The sequence below is a fragment of the Poecile atricapillus genome, chromosome 1, assembly GCF_030490865.1.
Source record: "Poecile atricapillus isolate bPoeAtr1 chromosome 1, bPoeAtr1.hap1, whole genome shotgun sequence".
Classification (NCBI taxonomy): domain Eukaryota; kingdom Metazoa; phylum Chordata; class Aves; order Passeriformes; family Paridae; genus Poecile; species Poecile atricapillus.
The window spans coordinates 21,079,965-21,095,588 of NC_081249.1; the positions used below are offsets into that span (position 1 = coordinate 21,079,965).

Genomic DNA, 15,624 nt, shown 5'->3' on the forward strand with positions numbered 1-15,624 from the left:
ACCAAATATGTCGCTATGTGATGAGGTCTGTTCACAGTCTGAGTGATCCTTTTGAACCTTTTACTCCCCCAGAATTTCTCATCTAGAAAATGAGATTAATTAAAGAGCCAAACCACATAAACCAGATGGTTTTTTGACTGTGGTGTTCCAGTCATTCAAATTCCTGTCTGGACTTCTGTAATTCCTTATAGCTTGTGTCTGAGCTCACAATCCTTGCAAATATTTCACTAAGTACAGAAACCAGCAGTAGTGTTGTTTTCATAGAATTATAGAATGGTTTGGATTGGAAAGGACCTTAAAGATCACCTAGTTTTAACCCCCCTGCCATGGGCAGGGACATCTTTCACTAGGCCAGGTTACTCAAAGCCCCATCCAGCCTGGCCATGAACACTTCCAAGGATGGTACAAACATGACTTCTCTTGGCACTGTGTTCCAGTGCCTCACCACCCGCATAGGAATGATTTCTTCACAGTATCTAACCTAAATCTGCCCTCTTTCAGTTGAAAGTCATTCCTCCTGGTCCTATCACTACATTCCCTTGTTTACCATGTAGTGATGTACATATTCCCAGATCCTTCCATTCATCTTTGGACCTTCCACAGAGTGGCTCTTTTCATTAATAAGATTTTGTGAGTTTTGCAATGCAAACAGCTTTTCTCAAAATTGTGTCCCACAGGAGCCAGGTGAACTTTTTAGTCATCTACTTTAAAGGTAAAATCATAGCTTTGTGGGACAGGGCTACCTGAAAAACAAATCCTGAGCTCTGAAGCCTTACAAGAGGAAAAACAGCAGGATATTTTAACTCTGCATCCTCAAAACGTGTTTTGGTTCATTACTTCTGTAGGTAGAGCTGTAAGTGTGAAGGAAGAAAGCATTAAAAAAAAGAGAAAAGAAACCTTTGTAAGAAGGTAAGAATAAGGGGAGATAACACTAAAAGTGTAATGAAAATGAGGGGGAAAATGGTGAAAGTAAGCAGAAGATAACAATAAAACCCAGAGAAGTTGTACTGAATATTTGCACAGAGGAAAAAGAGGCACCCTGGCCTAATATTGTTATGAAAGCATTCAGGTTCATGAACTGAAGATACAGACAAATTAAAATATGAAGAAGGAAGGTGAAAAAAAATCTTCTTAGTGATACAATGATTACTATGATTCATGATGCACACAAGATTTGTAATTAATTCTGGTATTTAAACTCTCCTCCCTGTAGCAAAGAGGAATATTGACTTAAAATATTTTGAGCTTATAGCAAGTGAGTAAGTCTTTTCTTCAAATAACCAAGATGCAGGAGATGGAAGGATTATACAGAAACAACAAAAAATGTGATTTCCAAATTGTTGAGATAGGAAACCTAAAGTTGCTAAATTGCCTTGGCTTTATTAAAATATGAATTAAACAGGTTTGTTGTGTTGATTCCTATGGGACTTTTTCCTACAGCATCTCTTCTGCTAGAAAATCCCATTCATGCTATCAGTTCTATCAGTGAGGCATAACTTAAGTAAATTTAGCTCACTGATATCACACTCAAAAAACCCCTGAGGATTTATAGACAGGTCTCTTGCAAAGAGGTTAGCAAACAAAGTAATGAGCACACTCTTTCACTATCACAGTACTTTGTGAAGAAAATAATTACCATTTACTTTAATTAATAATCTTAATTTAATAATTTTAATTTAATAATTACCATGTACTTTAGGGGAAGTACATGAAAAAAATGTTGAACAGTTAAGTGACTTTCTCAGGGGTGAAGGTGGAGTAAATTTTATCTGATCAATACATAAAATTCAAGAATTCTTGGCTTCTAATTGTACTTTCTAATTCCAACATGAGATAAATAGTGTCCAATATTTTGTGTAGATAGCCACATGAAGAGTCGTTGTGTATTTATTATTGAGAGACATTTTAAAGTTCAATACCCTCTTTCCAGCAAAACAGCAGAATATCATCAGCTTCCTTAACCTTTTTATTACACACTAGAAACATAATGTTTAGTCTTCAAAGGTGAAAATAAACTGATTTTAGCATGAATAGCCCAAGGGATGAGATAGATTAATAGAAAAATAAACTGTGATTTAACAACCATGTCTGATCTTGTGTGAAAAAGCTCCAGAATTCTGATATGTCTGGGCAAGATGCCGTCTTTTAATTATGCACGAGAAACACACATATTTCAGTTTAATTCATGCAGCACTAATACCTCCTTTTACCATGCTCACATTTTTCACTGTACTGAGGTGTTCATTTCTAGAAGTGAAACAGAGAAATATAAACGAGTTTTTATCACAGACTGAGTAAAGGTATGTGCTTAGCTCCAGCTGTTGTAAGTCACGAGGGTTCTCTGAATCAAGGGCCAAAGAGGTAAACAAGGCCTTAGAAGATGAAATACCTAAAAGAACACAGCAGACACCTAAACTGTATGATCTTGCAACATGCAGGTTTTGTAGCATTTGAGAAACACAGTCACTTTCAGGAAGGAAATAAATTTTCTTTTTTTCCCTCCTTCAAAACTCTGCAGGACTTGCAGATGGTAACATAAAAAATGAAAATCTAATCATGTCTGACTTGTGATATTCTTTAATTTTGCAGGGACATATTTTATCATGGCAAGATAAACTGTTTATGGCCACTGTTATTTATATTGGAGTTACACTCATCACTGATTCAAAGCTCTCCAAGAGTTAGGAACAGCAGTCTCTTATCATACAAGATAAGTGACCCGTTTGCCAAAGATGTGGGATGAGATTTCACGGATGGAGCATCGTGAGAAATGGTGTCAGACAAAGACTGTGAGATATCTGTAGCTGTACACTGGTTATGCCATGATAAGAAAATATCCAGCATATTAAAGTGAGATCAGCAATATTGCCAATACTTGCTAGAGGATCACATTACATCTGCAAGTGGAAGATATTTACAAGATAGGAGGTTCAACCTGTATTTCACAGATCTTTTCAACACAAAAAGAAAGACCAACAATTTAATTTATAAACTCCAGTGACAGGATGTTTATATACAGAGGTGAATAAATATATCAACTATTACATATTCTAGTACCACTGAGTTAGCCTATGTTAACAAGGTAGAAGTATGTGCATGCTCATGGAGCTATTCACCTGTGCTCAAACCTGTCCACTAATCTTTGGATTAACTAATAAAAGAAGGATAAAACAAACAAGCAAAAGTCAAGAACTTTCACTTTGAAGACAAATGGCAGACCAGGATGCATACACAGAAATTATAGCTCATATCTACTTCCATTCTCTGATTGAATTTCCTCTATGGAAACCTGAATCAAATATCAAAACATTAAAATGAAAACCCTTTTACCTGTGTTATAGGAGGCCAAATCAGAATTATTACAATGATCCACTCCTATCTACAATCCATGATATTATTAACCTTGCTGTAAAAATGTATTTTTAATTATACTGTGTAATCTGGAAAAAAAATTAAGAGAAAATAGGTCTAGGCTAACACATTATAGTTGATTATTGATGTTATTAATTGTGTGCTTCAGAAACAACAAGAGCCTTTGTAGAAAAAGTTCTTATTTGATGGTGGTTTGTTTTGCTCAGTAATTTTGCTCACTTTTAGGATATTTTTACTTTTTATCCTGCACTAATATTTCTTTATACAGCTGTCTCAGATTGTCAGATTTCCCCTCTTTATTCTCTCATTGCTAAAGCTACTACTAATGTCAACTTTGTCATTGGTACATTTTTTGTTACTACAGTAAAATTGAAATGTTAGATTATAGAGCTGTGGCATTCAGATTCAGGTATTGATTCATACTCAGTGTTTTTACTGCTACATTTGATATTTATTGACACAATGAGACGTCTTTCTATAATATAGTAAGAATAAAAATACCATATAGTCTTCAAAATCAGTTAAGAAAAGAAAAATGTTTGAAATCAAGTGCAAAAAAAATACCAGTATAAAGAATGATAAAAAACATAAATGAAAATATAAAAAACCTTACTAGAGTATGAAATGTATTTTTGCTCAAGGTAATAATGAACATGCATTTCTTATTATTTAATGTGGAATATAGAACATAGAATAAAAAAAAATGCATTGTTTACTGAAGTGCTATGTAATTGCAATGAGGAGAACTAATTCTAAATTCTATGCTGTGCCTGTGCCTTTGAAGCTTAGAAGAGAACCCAAAGCCACTTCCAGGAGCAGCAGTAAGACTGCAGTCCCTGCTGCAGCCAAAGCAGCTTCAGCCTTAGAAGACAATGAAAAAGTAAACGGTCAACATTAATTAAAATGTAACATCAGGTAACCTAGAGTCAGATCTCCAATAAAATGAACATATAAGAAGGGAGTTTAAATCTCCAGGTTGTCTAAAAATATCTATACTATGAGGCAAAACTTTTATCAGTGATAACTGGGATCATCCTGAAAGATCTTTTTCAAAGTGTAGGAACTTACTAATTTACTGAAAATGTGGTTTGTTAATCCTGTTACTGACATAGCTAGATCACATATTCAGCATCCAGGCAATGACAACTTACCCTTGAGTTATGACTTACTGAGATTCTAATTTACCTGTCAAATTACAAGCATCTCAGAAATGGAACTTTCCCCTTAAAAACACACACAAATTTCTAGCAGTGAACCATGTTTGAACAGAGCTGAAATGACAAAGCACAAGCTGATGAATCAGTTAATTCAACAGAAAATAAATAGTGTCCTACAAGGTAAAATGAGTACTTCACTGTCCTCTTGGAAGACAGGTGTGAAAAGGTGTTCTTCAATAAAATTTCATCTTTAAATTAGAAAATCTTTAATTTAATGCACTAGCTATATATGTTATGCATGACCCCAGAGTAAACTGAGACACCATATTCCATTGATTTAATAGTTTATCTATATTTAAGACATATATCTTCCATTAAGTATCTTCAAGCTTCTAAGTTAACATATTCCAATCTATACTCAACTAATCTATAATTATAGTACTGCTACATTAATGAAAAACTAAATATCCTGCATGGCAAAGGTAAACTGTTCTCCCTTATTTGTGATAGAATATTCTGGTAGATTGGTTCTTAGCCCTGCTAACTCCAAAACTTGCTCTTAGTTATGTAAAGAAAACTACTAAAAGGATGACATGCATGCGTTCTGCTTCCAGCCTGGGCAGGGCTAATTTTTACAGTAGATGGGAGGAGGCATGGCTGACACAGAAGTTATCCATTATTACTCAACCTGTAAAATGTTTGACAGAATCAAATTCATTGCATATAACTATAAAAATTAGAGTTTATCCTGTATTTGATGCAAACATGCGTAAGCTACGCTTATATACCTCATGTGAAAAATCACTGCTCCATTTCTGTGACTTACTAAAATAAATTACTAGTTGCTCCATTTATGCACTAGAATTTTTAAAAATTAATTTTTTCTAGTGCATGACATTTTTCTATCATTACCCATGTAGTGACAAGATCTAAATTTAATCTATTAATATAAAGAGGATCTGAAAGACAAAGAAACAACTTCAATCTAGAAGATATAACAAAAAAATTATTAAATTGCCCATTATATTTAATATTTGAAAAGATGGAATCGGAAGTAAAATTTGATTTGGGATTCTAAAGTAAATGTTATTCCAGTGTAAAACATCTGGCAATTTCAAGCTGCAGGAAGAATAGAAAGCAAAATGTATTAAACTGACTTTATTTGACTTTGAAGACATAAATACATATCACATTAATGCACTACAGATAATGTGTTGTTTGTTGATAAAGTGGGGTTTTTTTTTGTATTGTGGTATACAGTTGAGTTGGACTGATATGTTAACATGATTCCCTAATACATATTTTAATACTCACATGAAGTGTAGAAAAATAACCTATGTATGAAAAATAGGGTTTAGAATATTTTTTAAAATTCACTAGGATGGCACATTTGCACTGTATCCCTACTTCATATTTTGCTTCACAGTCATAACATTTAAATAGCCTTAAAGTAATTCAGTCTAGTGATTCTCAAATAATTAGAAAAACTGGAAAATTTTAATTCTTTCTTTAAGAAAAAACCTAAAATACAACTCCAAACATAGAATCATAGAATCACAGAATCACTGAGCCGTTTGCTTAACTGAAAAATTTTGCTTAGTGTATTTTTGTTTCTAATTGTTAAGGTAATTTAATTCATCCAAATAAATGAACTATTTCCCAGTGATTTCAATAGGCTTTAAATCAGGTTCAGCATGGCTTCATTTACTGAAATATCAATTTTAAATCAAAAAGTATGAAATAAAATTAATCCTCTAGTACTAGATTTTTACATAAGACCAGGTGATATGAAGAAGAAAAAATATTACCTAGATAATGTCATTTAGTAACTAGTTTTTCAATATATAACATCATTATAGAAAGTAAAGTTACATATTAATATAACTCAGAATTAAATGCATGGTTATTAAATATGCAATCATAATAAACCCAAAATACTTATCAGATTAACTGTCACCTATAATCCTTCTGTGCTTTTATCTTTGGAGTCAGAGGTCTTACAGAAAAAGTACACTGGAGATTTAAAATGGAACTCAGGATAAACCACAACTTGATTCTAAGAAGCTTTCAGTGTCCTGAGACACATCAGTCAGATTAGTGAGGTAATTAACCTAATATGACAGAAAGTACTTGATACTGGGTAAAAATTGTATGGTGTTCAAAAAAGAAAAAGTAAATTATTTTAGAAAAATTAAGATATTACTGACATTGAAAGATTGTCTGTAGGTGCTGTTTTCACAAAATTTCTCCTTTTCATGATTGATCAGAAGTTTTAATTTAAAACTTAGAAATGGAAGATTTGGTATTTCATATTTCTAATGCTGTCTACAGAACTCTACCTGAAAACAGTTTTTTTTTAAGATCAGCCATCCCAGATGGCTCAGCTTACATTGCTCCCTACTATGGGTATTCTTAGACATCCTATTTCTCAACTGCAACCATACATATATCTACAATAGGAGAAGAATTGTATAAAATAGAGTGTGATTTGATTTTTTCACTAGTAATATCATTTATTATCCATGTGCAGTGTATTATGTGGTAAAATCAAATGTCATCATTACTGTTGTACTGATGAACATACCATTCCTCTTGTTAATTCCAAATTTCTATTTAAAGGTTTGTATGAAATATCAGTTTTGCTATAATTTAATTTATAATAATATAAACCAAATTGTAGGATAACAAATAAGAAATAGGAGCACAGCTTGATCAGTTGAATTTGCATGGAGATTCTGGAAATGTTTATCTATCAGATTATTATTATTATTAGTAGTAGTAGTAGTAGTAGTAGTAGTAAAATTATTTACTAGGTATTTATTCAATCTGTGCTGATTTTTTTCTTTATAGCCACTTTTAGCTGTATAAGATGAAGACAAAATTACATTAACATATATTTTTTTCTTATTATATGAAAGTATATCAAATCTGCATTAATTTTTTGGTGATATAAATGACTAGATGTCGTAGGGTGTCCCAATGAGTCCAATTTTCAACCCTACATATTATAAATATGAGCAATAACTCATGATCTAGTGACCTGAGGAATTTTATAAATATTATATTTATATTATAAAAATAGGATTGATGATTTATCGAGCCAGCAACACTGCAAGTGGGAACTATTTTGAAACAAAGATGAAGCAGTTTGAAGAATATTGTATAAAATACTAATAAAGTAATAGAGATTGTGACAACTGTGAGCAACTGAATAAAAGCCTATTGACCACCCAAATCATTCAATAAATACTGAATAATATTTTTCTCTTGCCATAGGAAGTTCAACATGTAGAACTGAAAACTGAATGAAATGTAGAATCTTGAAAATCAGAAGTGTATATGGACAGAATGAAAAGAAAAGAATGTTAAGAGGAGATATTCTATTGGGTGGAAAGGGGAAAATGTCAAAATGAGGAGGAAAATGTTCAATTTACAGTAACATTGAAATGGGATTTAATAAAACAGAGAATGAAAATATAGTGATTCATGTTTTCCTAAGTGCTTTGTAGCTTTTTCTAGTGCACAAATGCTAAGCAGCCTTTTGGGAAATACCTTAGTCAGAAGCCAGTCTGGCAGACTCTGCTCTATGAAAATAGACTTTTTAAAAAATATAGTTGCCTGAAATTAAGTTTTGAACTGAAAATAAATCATAAGAAGTACCAGGAATCCAGAATATTATTGAAATCATTATGAGCTTTGTGTATTCAGCAGATTTTTTCTAACTTGTGGATTTAAGGCTTCAGAGACAAGCCTGAAATATTTGGCAGGAGTGTTTCCACTCTTCAGCTGAACTACAAAATGGGAGAAGATGGAATTTTATGAGTTTAATATAAACTTATCATTCTGAGAGAGTTGTATGCATTATCAACAGCAAATTTCCAATTGCAGTACTTACCACTATACTGTTGCAAGAATTATTGGCATCTGGTGTCTCCAAAGATTAGCAGTCACATTGCCTAATCAGTTTGACAAGGAGAAAATCATTAAAGTAGGAAAGGTAATCTGGTGTGCAGGTATGTTTAAAACCACGACATATGTTCAAAGGGACAGGAAGGAGAACATATAAACTCTGAGTAATTTTATTTAATTTAGGAAAATATTTTGCTGCTAATCCACTGTGACATAGCTAACAATGAGGTGATGTCATGGCAAACATGGTAGCAACTAAATAATTTTGAAGGCATTTATTTTCTTTTTTTATTTCACTCATAGTGTAGTCAAGTAAAGTGAATTTCACGATTTTTCTCTTCCTCCAGTAAATATATTAATTCTGTATTTCTGGGAGTGCAAGAAAGAACAACAGATGAATTTACTGATTGTCAGATTGATTGATAACTGATGAAGAAATCATGCATAAGAACTATAAATCTTAGAAGACAGATCTCCACTCATACACACACAAAGGAATAAACCTTCCTTTTCTATAGATGCTGACAGCTATGAACATATGCATTACATATTTAACTTAATAGCAGAAACTAAAATCTAGAGACAGTATGTCAGTAGCTCTGGCAGAGGCAACATAAACAAGCTGCTGACTTGCATTTTCATCCTGAATAGGACAGGGTGAATTCCATATTATTTGCCCTGTAAAATATGGGACTCGCCCTGTCACTTTAAGAGGCCTCTGACTTTTATAATGTCTGCCTGGAGTTTTTCCCTGGACTATCATGGAAGTCTTATTCTGGAATAAACTTCTGAAATAGATAAAACGAGGCCCAACAGAGATGTATCTGCTCTTCTCCAGACTGCAACCAGGTCACTTATAGCATGGATTAAAGCTGTCCAACAATCCTTGACTTTGGAAATAACAGAACAAGTAATTTCTTGCACTTTATTTCTTATAGATAATATGAACAATTTCTCTTAAAGGACAGAATTATCTTCTGTGAATCACAACCTGGTACAGAGGAGTAAGAATATGTCCTATAAGTCATGGAGTATGTTCTTAGGACAGATCTCCATGCTGACAGCTTCACACCATCCTTGAGGCTACAACTTTCCTCATATTATTCCTTAGCTAGTGCTAATAGCACTTTTTGCGTCCTCTGACAGATGTTTCAGAGGCTGCTGGTATAGATCCAGAAACTGGGAAACATTTTACTTCTTTTCAACACATTCTTATGACAGTCCCAGCTCAATCTGGGCCTGTAGAGTTCTCTAATTTCTACACAAGATTCAGAAAATCTCACCATTTCCTCTAGACACTGAGATTTTTGAGAGAGAAAGAGCCTTCTGTCAAGGTCATGGAAACTTTAGCCCTGTTTTCAGCTACAAATATCAACCTCTCCTCTATGCAGATCTGCTTTAACAAGACTAGAATTGGCAGAATGGTTAATGCTAAAGGTAACACTTTTAAGAGCAGGTTTGTAACAAAATCCCTTTAAACCCCTTTTGATTGATTATCAATTACTCCTGGGGAGATTCTGATTGAACACAAGAGGAGAATTTTTCACAATCAGCAATAACCTCCCCTGCAGAAATGGTGGATTATCCAACATTGCACTCTTCTAAGATATGGCTTTTCAGGATGCTAAACCATCTTGTCTAGACCATGGTTTTGACAGAAAAGATTGGACCAGATGATCCTTGAAGTGTGTTTCAACCTGGCATTTTATGTTTCTGTGAATATACCATGCTACATTTCATTGTGCTCTTCAAATTTTAATGAAAGTTTTAGAAAAAATGTTTTTAATGTGTTGTATTTTAAAAAGTACTTTCTGATCAATCAAAATTTGATATTGTTAAAAAACTACCTAAATTTTTAGATTGTTGTATTTCAAAACAGACTCATGATCTCCCGGCTACTTGCTTGAACTGCTCAGTTCTTGCTGTTGAACTGTTATGAGACATAAGCAAATTTGTGATACATATTTGTGATACAAAGGGCATGGTTTTAATGTGAAATACTAAATTAAATTATTTAATTACACATACACATGTAAAGAAAAATTTATGCATGCCTACACATAAAAGATACAGTTTTATCCCTGTTATATACATACATTATATATGACGTACAAGACATGAAGTTTTTGTCTGAATTACTTCCTGTTAAGAGTTAACAATTAGAAAGTTTAGGGGTTTTCAGTTATGTACCAGAACTTACATAGTATGTTTAAAATTGATTTGTGATGAGAAGATGTGAAATGAGATCCCAACTCTATTTTTAATCTTCTTTTTTTGTTATATGCTGTTCTCTCATGGTCTGTTAATAATTTTTCCTTAGCAAGCAGATTTTTTATCTTGGTGCACTATGGCTGCATTTCAGAACAGACTGACATTTACCATAAATTTATCACTACATTTCTAAAGATGGAGATAAAAAACATTATTAATTTCCCTGTCAAATCAACATTTAATGGAGGCTTGAGGCTTTGTCCTGTGTGAGGTAAAAGAGAAAAAAAACCTAGCAGCAAATTAAAAACAGGCTGGGATTTTTACTATTTTGGAGAAAAGTTCTTAAAACAAGACCAATGAGACTATAACCAGAATGAAAAATTAATAAGACATTCTAAATAGATTCCATTTAAATGGCTTATAGTCAAGAAAATATATCATTGTATTTTAAGAATTCTGTATAGTTAAAACCATATGGGAACTTTTACAGTTCCTTTGGCATTGGCATGGTGCATAATTTTTTCCTACAGGAAAAACATAGAAAGGTGATATGTTGTCATCGATAAATCCTTCCAAGGTTATCCTTATTTACATAGAAAGAGGGATATTCCAATGTTTGAACTGGTGCCAAACAGCATAACTCTGTCCAAATCAGTTCTGAGAAGTGTGATAATATAAAAATTGATATAAAATTTTACATATCCCATTTCTTAGAATAAGTGTGAAGAAGAGCAAGGTAAAAATAAAGGTGTTTTACCTAAATTCTTAGTAATTCTCACTAGATTAATACAGACAATTGATCTAGAGAAAACAGTTGGGCAACTAAGGATAAATATACAAATAATAGCAATGAAACATTCCAACATGTATTTCATTCTTATTTTATTACATTTAATTTTAATGAGACAGGACTATCTTGGCATTCTGTGTGGTATTTTTACCATAAAATCATAATATATATTATATTGCTATATTATGATCAGATGTGTGACACTATAAAAATATGAAATAAGGTTAATAATTTCAATGTAGCATCAACTGCTGACTGGTGAGGGAAAACTATTTTCATTAAATTTTACTATTAAAATTATATTGCAGGAAATAACAGTGGGATTTTTTCTAAAAATATTTTTTTACATGGCTTAAGATAGGAACATGATACTTTCACTGGCATGTAGCTTTTGATACTTTCATCCCAACAGGTGTCACCTACAACTCTGATTCAGAATTACTTTAATAATCTTCTATAGGGTAAAGTTGATTTTACTGTGTCTGGGTGAATCTAAAAGAGTATTGTTAGCTCAGATCACATTGACTGCATACTCAGAATTTATACTTCAAAAAGAGAATGTATATTTCTAGTTTTAGGCTTTTGGCTTAGCTGAATATTGTGACATCCATGTTTTCCATTAAGTAGATTCTGGAATTTTAACAGCTAGTTAATCTTCTTCTGCTATTTCAGAGGACTTTGCAGCAGCCATTTCTTGTGCAAAAACACTTCTATTTAGAGAGAATAGCTTGGAGATTACAGATGTTCAAAAATAGTGCTTCAATCTTTAATGACTTTTTAAAACCTGTTTGACTTCTCTCAACATATGCATAAAATGACAAAGCTCACTAGCTAGGCAAACAGAGAAATACTCACATTTCTGAAGAAATCAACTTAGCTCAGTCTGGCATTGTTTTAACATCAGTCTTTAAGGAGAAGATCATAAAGCAGAACAAAACTTGAGGTGGAAAAAACCAATAACTGATTGATTTTAAACTAAAGATAATAGCTCTGAAATTAACACCTTGATATAGGATACAATCTGGGACAAAGACTTCAGTGGCTGCAAGAAAAAAGTCGAAATAGAATTGTGCCAATGGTTATTAACACTGCTGCAAAGGAAGTTGACAGCATACATATAACAAATATGTAACAGGAAATTTTATGTCATTATATGTAAGATGAAATTTTCCCTGCTGCAAGGTGTTTAAAGTACAACCGAATGAATGCATTCCTTCTTAGAAAGCTATATAAGGCTTATCTGGTAGGAAAATGTAAAACTTTGCATTTTACGGATCACTTGACATATGTGTCATATCAAAAGTCCAAAATCCAAATAGAATTTCCATTCTTAGCCTGATAATACTCAGCCTAAAGTTAAAAATTTGACTATCATGCATGCACATTGGCAAAAATATCTAACACAACCTAATTGCCATTTCCATCTCTAATTACAGGTGGCCTGTACAGTTTTTATGTCCAATTGCTATACTGTTTTGGTGTGATTATGAAATTATCTATGCATCAAAATCTCTTTGAAGACACAATAACTTAATGCCATTTCTGGACTACAGCCAGCATTGTACCGTAAGTAGCATGAATGTAGAGCTGATTTTATATTCACAGTAAATAAAAATGGCAATATGAGCTAATTTGGGTGGGAAAAAAAATATTATTCTTATTTATACTTATATCATCTTGACATCCTTATGGTCACTGAATTTTCTGTAATCTTGTAATTCTGTGAGCTTTCCCAAACCTGCAAATGGGAAGAAAGAGAAAAACCCAGGAAGAAAACTAAAACTTTTTGTTCTATAAAGATAATACCTGGATGCCTGAATTGCTTCATATATTCTTTGCTATTAATATAACATCTCTTTAATATGAAATTATTATTTCAACAATGTCTGGTACAGTGGCACAGGAACAGTGTGGCTCAGCTGCTGTCCCATTGCTGTGTGCAGTGCCCCTTGCAAACATTCTGTTCATAACTGCAGCCTTGGACTTCATGGCAGAGTGTCTGACATGGCTCTTTATGCATAGTTGTCATCTACCTAATGCACTTATCTCTTGTTTGTATAACCGCTTCTGTAGACAAAGGGAAAAATTGGAAGAAATATTTGGCTTGGGTCATACTAAAACAAATGAGTCTCCTTACTTCTGAATGAATATAGTACAGATATTACAGTTTATATCAAAATAATATCCAATTTTTAATTTTTTTTTCTTCTATTGTTTTAGTTTTTGTTCTCTTAGCTTTGCTCTTTGAGACCAGTCTCATGAGCAATATATTTACAAGCACTATACTAAGAAAACAGAGTTTGCAGTGGGGTTGAGCTCAAAGTCTCTTCTGCTTTGCAATACACCTCATGCCTTCTCAAGTCTCCCTAACACTTTCACTGAGCAAGAACTATGGTGGTGCATCTGATCAGTGAATGCAGGGCTAATTGGCAGGTTAATCATTACTGATTGCTTATCTGAAGGTGTCTGAACTCCCTCACTTCTTCTTCAGTCTCAACACAATCACACTACTTTTCACACCCTCATCAAGCTGTTCATTTCCTTAGTCTTTAGGAATTTTATTGTGCTTGAGATATCAGCTTAATGTTAAATGTGTGTGAAATCTGCCCATGGCTTAAAAAGGCTATAAAGATGGACTAAAAAGGGATTATTATATATCCAGTTTAATTTTAGGTAGATTAATTATCCTAGTCATCTTGAACAGAAAGGACAAGAAATTTTGTTTCCAAATTTCAGGCTAAAAATTTTGTTTAATGTACCGTGTTCAACAGAAATATTCACTAGTTGCCTGATGGCATTAATTATTTTGAAGAAAAATCTGGATGTTGATTAAATCTGATTTGTCAGATTTAGCCTACATCTTTTCAGCCTCTAGTCTGTTGTAGTTCTGAATATCTTAAAAGAAGTCTTAAAATATAATAAGCACAACAGCAGAATCATTTAAAATAGTATTTCATGCCAGCTGAAAGGAATTCCAAGGAAAAAGAATATGACTGATTGCTGGATGTAAAGCATGTGTTGGATCTTTAGAAGCAGTGACAAATCTCCACCCTTTAGGTAAGTAGGCTTAAGGGCAATGACTGAAGTCTTTCCTCACTCCTTACATTTGAACGTTTTCTAACTCTGTGGGCTTTCTACTGTGTGTGGTGTGATGCTTTAAATACACATAAGGTAAGAAATGGGACAAACTAAGGCACACATCCTGTAGGGCAGCAGAAATGGAGCTTGAATTGTCATAGAGCTGCTTTAAGGGCAGTCAGGGTTGATTGGATTGCAATGGCTCCTGCCACTTATGATAAGTTGTGGTGGCTTTTCAGCTGCTTGTGACATGGTGGCTTGTTTCTGATTGTCAGTGTGGATGGGATGCACATTCTTACTATCACTGTTTCTCCTACCTAGTGTAGGGCAGAAGGGACTATTAAATTTACTGAGAAGCTGAAGAAGGAAGGGAGAGAAAGTTCTCAGGCTCTTGTACTGATGGTGCAAACCAACCTGGGTGCCTTGCTTTGGTGCACTGGCTACATTTAATTCTTCTGTAGGCTATGGATTAATACAACTAAACCCTAGAAGAGAAGAGGACCTGTTAAATAAGATATTGTTTACTTGGAGGGTTAAGTGAATTAGAAGAACCTATATATTCCTTCACAGCAAAAAATAGTGCAGAGAGACTAACACACTTAGCATTTGTCTCGTATACTGTATATTAGATTACCTGAGAAAAGCTAAAAATGGAATAAATGTGGACTCAAAAATGTCTTCATTGTGAGTTTCATAAATTAGACAGCTAAAGTTCATTTAATCAACTCTGTTTTCATCCCATTCCTCTTATCTAGAACAATATTCCCAGGGCAGAGAGTCATGCACAATATCTGTTTGGCTTGCCATGGACAGCTGGGCAGCCTTAGGCATCCAAGATGCTCATTAATGCTTGCATGCTGCAGGTTTCCCCCGTGTCCACCCATGAACACCTTTTTCTGTGTCTCCTGAACAAAATATTGTGTTTATATTGAAATTCTCAAAACTCAGTCTCGCAGAAGTGCTCTGAGTGTACAGCTGCTCTCTGCTTCCAACAACTTCACTGCAGCATGATGCCCACAAGACATTGTTCTGGGAAACCAAGGACAGATAGCAATTAGAAACCCCTAGCTGCCTGTGGTGAGTGCCAGATGTACGTTTACCTTTAGG

At 33.6% G+C, this 15,624-nt stretch overlaps 1 long non-coding RNA gene across 1 annotated transcript; it reads left to right on the plus strand.

Annotated features, from left to right (window-relative positions):
* Nucleotides 1–843: 843 nt before the first annotated feature.
* LOC131575589 (uncharacterized) lies at nucleotides 844–14,461 on the plus strand. Its single transcript, XR_009276812.1, has 3 exons — nucleotides 844–909; nucleotides 12,876–13,005; nucleotides 14,402–14,461. It is a non-coding gene; the product is annotated as an uncharacterized LOC131575589 (long non-coding RNA).
* Nucleotides 14,462–15,624: the final 1,163 nt, after the last annotated feature.